This window comes from Lipotes vexillifer, unplaced genomic scaffold (assembly GCF_000442215.2).
Source record: "Lipotes vexillifer unplaced genomic scaffold, Lipotes_vexillifer_v1.1 scaffold297, whole genome shotgun sequence".
In the NCBI taxonomy this organism is placed as follows: domain Eukaryota; kingdom Metazoa; phylum Chordata; class Mammalia; order Artiodactyla; family Lipotidae; genus Lipotes; species Lipotes vexillifer.
This window is the reverse complement of record NW_006772098.1, coordinates 789,468-798,010: the sequence shown is the minus strand read 5'-3', so window position 1 is coordinate 798,010 and position 8,543 is coordinate 789,468. Positions and strand designations below refer to the sequence as shown.

The 8,543-nt window shown below is 35.0% G+C and overlaps 1 protein-coding gene across 1 annotated transcript in view; it reads left to right on the top strand.

Moving 5' to 3' along the window:
* The window catches only part of MALRD1 (MAM and LDL receptor class A domain containing 1), a 608,458-nt gene that overhangs the window by 596,612 nt on the left and 3,303 nt on the right, over positions 1–8,543 (top strand). The gene's annotated exons all lie outside the window — the stretch shown is intronic.

Genomic DNA, 8,543 nt, shown 5'->3' with positions numbered 1-8,543 from the left:
CTTTCCCTCTGGCTCAACTCTGTTTTCCAGTTCTAAGAATCCATTTCTCCACTTCCTATCTGTTTTTCATTTGTCTTTTTTTTTTTTTAATTTATTTATTTTTGGCTGTGTCACTTCTTCACTGCTGCGTGTGGGCTTTCTCTAATTGCGGCAAGTGGGGGCTACTCTTCGGTTGCGGTACCCAGGCTTCTTATTGCAGTGGCTTCTCTTGTTGCAGAGCGCGGGCTCTAGAATGCAGGCTCAGTAGTTGTGGTGCACAGGCTTAGTTGCTCCGCAACATGTAGGGTCTTCCCAGACCAGGGCTCGAACCCATGTCCCCTGCATTGGCAGGCGGATTCTTAACCACTGCATCACCAGGGAAGTCCCTTCTCATTTGGCTTATATTCTTCTATTATGCTTATCTTTGCAAACTGCCATAAAGTTGCTCTCATTACAAAAAGGACAAAGTAGTGTCTAAATTAAAAAATCTGTGATACCTCTCCTTAAAAACGGTCTATTCAGACAGGCTAACATTTGAATTGGAAACAGAGACCAGGTGTAAAATAAAACTTGTCTAAGGTTTTGAGAAAAGAAAGATGATGTATGTGAATCGTGTGGCACCGATAATTGCACAGGAAATGCAGTGCACCAATCTCCTCCTATTACTACGAGTTAAAAATGAACAAACCAAAAAAAAAAAAAAGCCTCATTTTTATAGGTTCTAAGATCAGGAAGCAAAAATAAGAGCATTACTCATTAATTTTTATAATGAGGCAGAGAAAAAAATATTATTAGTACCCTAAGAAACAAACATTTCTAAAAAGATCTCTTCTTGACAGAAATATGTTGAATGAACATTAAAAATAGATATGAGTAAAAGTGGGGACCAGAAATATTTTATTCTTTTTAGGATTTTATAATGTATTTTCCCTTTATCTGAAAGATTAGCACACTCAGAAAGACTTCATAGAAAGTCTTAGGACTGGAAACATTTGGAAAAACCTAATTGAAGAGTTTACAGTGACATAGGTGGAAATGAGTAGAGTAGAATTGAGATTTACTTCTCTGAGACACTCCAGATTCACCATTATTCTGGCTAAGCAAAATTTAATATAATAGGCATGACTCCCAGAATAAATGAATTCCATTTCCACCAGTGAAATGATTGTATTTCATAATTTAGATGGGCCCTTTTTTAAAAAAATATGTCACATGTACTTTTATGGTTAGAAAACATTTTTACCCAGAAATAACAAATCAAATAGTTCATAGCCTGAAAACTCACATCAACCCCTGATATTTATACATAGATATTTCATACCTCTTATTTTTCAGAGAATATGAGATATAAGGGACACAGACCTTTATTTTTCAAATATTGTAAAATGAGTTATTTGTACCAAATTAATTTTTCTCCAATAATATGACTTTTTCAGTTTCCATGTAATGAAATAGATAGAAGGACCATCCCTATTCTATTATACTCTACTCATCTTCAGGAAAGCCCCCAGGCTGCTCCTCTGAGCTGGCACTTAACCAGCTGAAAAAAAAAAAAAAAAATGGAAAGAGACAGAGGTCAAAAGTAGGCTCCTGGCCCACTTAAAGTCTTGGGCTCAGTGGAACAGAAATCTAAATACAAATGTGACTCCATGGTAACAGTAGTAAAAATGAATGTCTTTTCTCTCTGAGTATTGATGAAGTATATTGCTGGGAGTAGGCATGGAGTAACAGAGTAGAGAGCTGGTTAGTGGCTTTTTTTCCATCATTAAGCCTTTGGACTATGTGCATTCATTAAGTTATTCTTTCTATAAACATTCAGTTGATTCCTGCCACACTAGGTACTGTATTAGGTGCTGAGACAGAGAGAAGAGTAAACCAGACAAGGTCCTTATCCTCCAGAGGACTTATAATCTAGTGGGGGAAGAATCTCATTTGCTCCATCTGTAAAAAAGGCATAAACAAGATAATTGCAAAGGTCCTTGCTAGCTCTAAATAAATAAATTTATTTTAAAAAATTAAAAGTACTACAGTGAGTATTATTACTAATTTTGCCACTTCCTTATTTTTTTTCCTTTATCCCAATGTCCTTTCATTGGTCCCAAGTTTGGGGGTCAGGAGAAACAAGTAGGAAGTTTAAAAGAAGACATAAATGACCAAAGGAGAGAATAAGAAAAGAAGGTGAAAGAATAGCACTGGACTGTTAGTGGGCATCTACTTGTGTTAGGCATTTTATAAATGTAATTTAATCTAAGAGACAGAAATCTAGCAAGCCGCCACCCTCCAAAAGAAATTCTAGAGGCAGGAACAAATAATGATCAACTTTGTAAGTATAGGACCTAACACAATGTTTGTTAGATAATATGTGTCCTAGAAATGTTGGATAAATTTAAATAAACATGAAAGATGATAAATAACATAATCAGCATTCTAACATTTCACCACCTTAAGGAGTGAGTCACCACATTGTAGACATCATTTTCCTTCAGGCCCTTAACTCAGGACAGTTATTTCTTGGATCTTAGAATGTTCTTCAGCATTTAGAAACAAATATAGAAATCATTTCTTTAGTGGAAGCATGAGAGCAAATTCCTCCACATACACATGCACAGCAAATATCTTTTGGTAAATAAATTATCATGTTTATCTCTGCAAATCACCTTGATAGCTGCATTAGGATTGCCCAATTTCAGAAAGTGTTGTTCTCCATACTTTTTAGTAGACAGGTTTTTACAGTAGAGTTTTATAATGCAGTCCACCTGGATGTAACAGGAGTCATTATGCATGGCCATCCCAAATGGCATTCCACCTTACTTTTATAATTTGTGCTAAAGTTTTGAGCTCATCTGAACATTTTCTAAGCATGCAGGCCTCTCACTGTTGTGGCCTCTCCCGTTGCGGAGCACAGGCTCCGGACGCGCAGGCTCAGCAGCCATGGCTCACGTGCCTAGCTGCTGCGCGGCATGTGGGATCTTCCCGGACCGGGGCACGAACCCGTGTCCCCTGCATCGGCAGGCGGACTCTCAACCACTGTGCCACCAGGGAAGCCCTACTAAGCCTATTTTTAAATATGAATACATTGTGACAGATTTACTCCCATGAGATGGTAGTGGGGACTACCACTAGGTGTTTGGTGGATTTGACTAAGAAGTGTGAGTAGTTTCTCAGACACACGAAATGACATACCAGTAAATTGGAGAAAAACATGTCTGTTCTTAACAGAAAGAAAGTAAACCACTGATTGATAACCAAAAACAACAGTTAATTTAGTAAATATAATTAATAAGACACACTCAGTAAGACAAATTATAAAAGTTGATTAAAATTATTAATTAATAAACTTACAATATGCGTAAATTATGTTTATTTTGAAGTATAGACTTGTCAGTAAAAACAATTCAGGCATTGTCTTGTCATTCTTTCCTTGTAACCCTCCTGATAGCCATTCTTCAACATGCAGGGTGACACCTATGTTCACTGTCACCTTGTTTTTCTTTCAACCTAGATAAAGATTTATTCACTTATCCAGTCTAAAGGTTTCACATTAAGTGACAATCAGACTACCCAAAACTGTCCAAACGTTGCCATAATAATTTGCCTCATACACTAGCATTACAATTTAGTTTTATATTAATGAAGGTTTTGTAGTTCCACTAAGCTAGAGATAAATGTGTTTACCAATAAGAAACCTTAACCAGAGCAATTAGACAAGAAAAAGACAAAAAAAGCCATCCAAATTAGAAAGGAATAAATAGATCTATTACAAATGACATGATCATGTATATACAGAAAATCCCAAAGAATCCACCAAAAAGCTACTAGAGCTAATAAATGAATTCAGCAAAGTTGCAATATACAAAATCAACACACAAAAATCAGGTGTGCTCCTAAATACCAGCAATAAACAATCAGGAAAAAAAATTAAGAATGCAATCACTTTTGAGAATAGCATCTAAAAGGATAAAATACCTGGGAATAAATTTAACCAGGGAGGTGAAAGATTTCTACACTTAAAATTACAAAGCATTACTGAAAAAAATTAAAGAAAACCTAAATAATGGAAAGACATTTTGAGTTTATGGATAGGAAGACAATATTGTCATGATGTCAATACTGCCCAAAGCAATCTACAGATTCAACACAGTGCCTATTAAAACTCCAACAGCCTTTTTTGCAGAAATGGAAAATTGATCCTCAAATTCATATGGAATTGCAAGGTCACCAAAAAGCCAAAGCAGTCTTGTTAAAGGATCAAGTTGGAGGGCTCACACTTCCTGATTTCAAAACTTACCACAAAGCCACAGCAAACAAAACAATATGGCATATGAATATACATAGAGACTAATGGGTTATAATTAAGAATCCAAATATAAACCCATACATCTATGACCAGTTGATTTTTGACAAGTCCATTCAATAAGGAAAGAACAGTCTCTTCAACAGGTGTTGCTGGGACAACTGGATTTCTACATGCAAAAGAATGAAATTGGACACCTACCTCATACCACACAAAAAATTGACTCAAAACAGATCAAAGACTTCAATATAAGAGCTAAAACCATAAAACATATAGAAGAAATCATAGGAGTAAATCTTCATAACCTGGGATTTGGCAATGCCTTCTTATATATGACACCAAAAGTATAAGAAACAAAAAAATAAATAAATTGGACTTCATCAAAAACTTTCATACATCAAAGGGTATTAAGAAAGTGAAAAAGCCTACAGAATGGGAATATTTGAAATCATATATATGATAAGAGTTTAATATACAGAATATATAAAAACTCCTACAACTCATCAAATCGACAGACAACCCAATTAAAAAAAAGAAGCATACTTGAACAGACATTTCTTCAAAGAAGATAAACAAATGGCCAATAACCATAGGAAAAGATGCTCAACATCATTAGTCATTAGGGAAATGTGAATCAAATCTATAATTAGATACCACTTCCCACCTTTTGGGATGGCAATAATAGTAATAATAAAATAGAAAATAACAAGTGTTGGTGAGGATGTGGAGAAATAGAAACCTGCATATACATTATTTGTGGAAATGTAAAATGGTACAACAGCTATGGAAGACAGTTTGGTGCCACCTCATAACCTAAAATAGAATTACCATATGACCCAGCAATTCCATTCCTAGTTATATACCCAAAGGAGTTGAAATGGGGCCCAGATACTTATACGCCAATGTTCAAAGCAGCATTATTCACAATAGTCAAAAGGTGAAAACATCTCAAGTGTCCATCATCAGATGAATGAATAAACAAAATGTAGCATATGCATACAATGGAATACTATTCAGCCATAAAAATTATTGAAGTTCTTATACATGCTACAATATGGATTAACCTTGAAAACATTATGCTAAGTGAAATGTCAGACAAAAGGATAAATATTGTATTATTCCACTCATATGAAGTACCTAGACTAGGTAAATTCATAGAGACGTAAAGTAAGTTAGAGGTTACCAGGGGCTGGAGGAAGAGGAAAACAGTTTTTATTGTTTAATGGCTATAGAATTTCCATTTCTACTGATGAAAATGTCTTAGAAATAGGTAATGGTAATGGTTGCACAACACTGTGAATGCAGTGAATGCCACTGAATTGTACACTTTTAAAAAGTGGGTAAAATGGCAAATTTTGTTATATATATTTTACAAAGTTCTTTTAAATTAATAAAATTCATTTTATTAAAAAACTTTGAATTATATTCTTTAAATGGGTGAAGTGTATGGTATGTGAAAGTCATGTTTACTGGATGCAACATAGATGTTTTGTTTTATTTTTTGCTTTCCTTCATTGCCCATCTACAGTGATTTCAGATATCTATTTTAAATACTTTCATGTTTTTAATCAACACTAAAACAATTTTGTTAGTTAATAAGCTATGAAGTCAATTCCTTTAGAGGTGTTCATATACTCACTAAATTTAAATTGTAAACTTGCATCAGAAACATTTTCTCTGTTTAGCCCCCTCACAGTGCCACCGTATACAGTGCCTGCACATATTGGATGTAGCCAGAGCTTAATAATAATTTAAGTGAATTCATCACAAGTTAGGGGAGGAAAACTCATATGATCCATGCAGCTTCCTTTCCTCTACTCTAAGCTTCTAAGTCAATGTCTTGCTGATTCCTAGAGGTCACTCCATTCTTTGAAACCTCAGCTCTTAAAGAGCTGTCTGCTTAATGACAGATACAGCAAGTTAAACAACCATTTTTTATCCTAATGCAGACTATCATTGCACCATACAGTGTTAGAAGTGGCAGAAAACTTCATAGTCAAACATTTTGTTTTCCTCATATCAGGATCCATCATTTTAAGTAAAATTGTGTTTTACTTAAACAAACAAATTATGCTTGAATGTATATAATTGATGAAGGTGGAAAATTATATCATAGAACTTGAAATGGTAAATATATGGAGTTGACATTTAAAATTTTTCTTAATGGAAGTATCTATGGGCAGTGGGTAATATTTTACCTTTTAAATAGGAAAGACATTAAGAATTAAGCCCAACAATTCAGAGATTTCCAATGTTGGGAAACATACACTTGATCTGGGAAAAATAAAAGTTTGAGATTACTAATAAACATAATTTGAAGTAAACAAATTTGCTCACCTTCCACTACTCATACTGTGACCCTTTCTTGTTTTATTACAACTCCATATCCTGATGCTTATGTATCACCCTTCTTTCTTTATAGTCACCCAATCCCCAAAGGCTGGCCACTTTATTTTAATAGAAAATTATTTAAGACTTAAAATCCTTCAGAAGAAAAGTAGCTTCAATAGCTGAATTAATAGGGTTGGAAAATTGATCAATTTACTTGACTTCTGCCTGCCAGTATTGGTTTAGGTCATCTGGGGTCTCAGCAGTTCAAAGCCAACAATAAGCACCTCATATCAAAATCTTTTGTGTTGCATGTACCTCAGTTCTATCCAACTGACAGCCGAGCCTGTCCCTCCATTTCCTGGTTGCCTGCCCAGCCTTTGGACCATCTGTCCTGTCTAGTCTTATGGTTTGGATTTCCTCCTGTTTCCTGATTTCATGCCTGATTTCAGTCAAGAAAAATTTTTCTGAGCTGTCGGTGTTTGGGGCTGTCCCATCTTTACCTAGTGCCTAATTTCCATTTTGTTCTAGTCCTCCCTCCCTGCATGTCGTTTCTCCTGTACCAGCCTTTGCTTTCACATTTTGACATATTTCAAAACACCACTTCACTTCCCACCCAGTCTGTTTTGAGAGCAGCACTGTCTAGGCTCTTGCTCTAACTATGCCAATTATTGAGCTTACTGCTCTGAGAACTTAACATCGACTAGTCTTGGAGAGAGAAAAGGCAAAGAATCAAGCATCACTCATTCAATTTAATTAGAGCAACTCATAAGTTTTCAATTAGTGGTTAAGGAATTAACTTGTTGCCTCACCATTTAAGAGTATATCTATGATTTTTTTTTTTCACAAAATAACACAAAAATGTCTGCTGTGGCCCTCTTCATCAATAACCAAAACGTAGATGCAATGAAGGTGAACTGGTTAAGCTGTTGAATATTTAAGCCAATTACATGGAAACAGCGGAGGTCAGGAAGCTTAGAAGACACTGAATCCACAGGGAGAATGTATTGTCAGTCAAACACAATTACCCTGATTATGCTATTGCGCTCATTAACACTGTTATTTTTTAGAAGAGGACCGTGTGGTTTGGTAGATGAAATAAGAGGTCATACCTCTGACAGTTTCTTTTCAAAGAGTAAATCAGTAAGACTTCCTCTTTATTATCTTTTCTTTTAGGATTTAAGGGTACATTATTGACAAACATTTATTGTCATTATACTCTGATTGGGCAAAAATAGTCATGCATTATATATTTTTTCTTCCTGGTTGCCTCCTCAAGACACTGGCAATCATCCTGGAATCGGTCTTCCATTCTCCACTATGTGTATGTGTATGTGTGTGTGTGTGTGTGCGTGTGTGTGCATATTTCGGATTTTCCTTATATCTTCAATAGGGTGTATTTAGTTATCTGGTTATATTTATTTTTTTCCTGTGATGAGCATTTTTTCTTCATCAGTTGTGACCAGCTATACCAGGGCTACTTGTCTTCTGATAAGTCTATTGACTCTTAAGTAACTGAAGTATAAAAAGGAAATGATCATTTAGGAGCTCAGTTAATCAGAGTAAATGATGCAGATCTAGACCAGTATGTCAGCTTACCAAGGACATTCCTCTTTATGATCCATTAAAGGAAATGCTAACATAAAGATCTCTTCAAAATGCTCATATTTAAATTTGCTATTTAAAATGTTAAATACTATGACATGCACTACATACAAATCTTTATGACAGACACTGTCATGGAATATAGTCCTCAGGATGTGGTGGGTTTGGCAACTCTTGAAGTCGATGGGACTTCAAGGTGGCCTTTCCTTATAACCAATTCAACTTTATATAACATTGTTCTTTCTAATCTTGTACACCTTGGTATTATTTGAATAATATTTAAGCAATCAATTTTAAGAACAACTTTTTTTATATGCTTGGGTTTTTTTGGATTTAA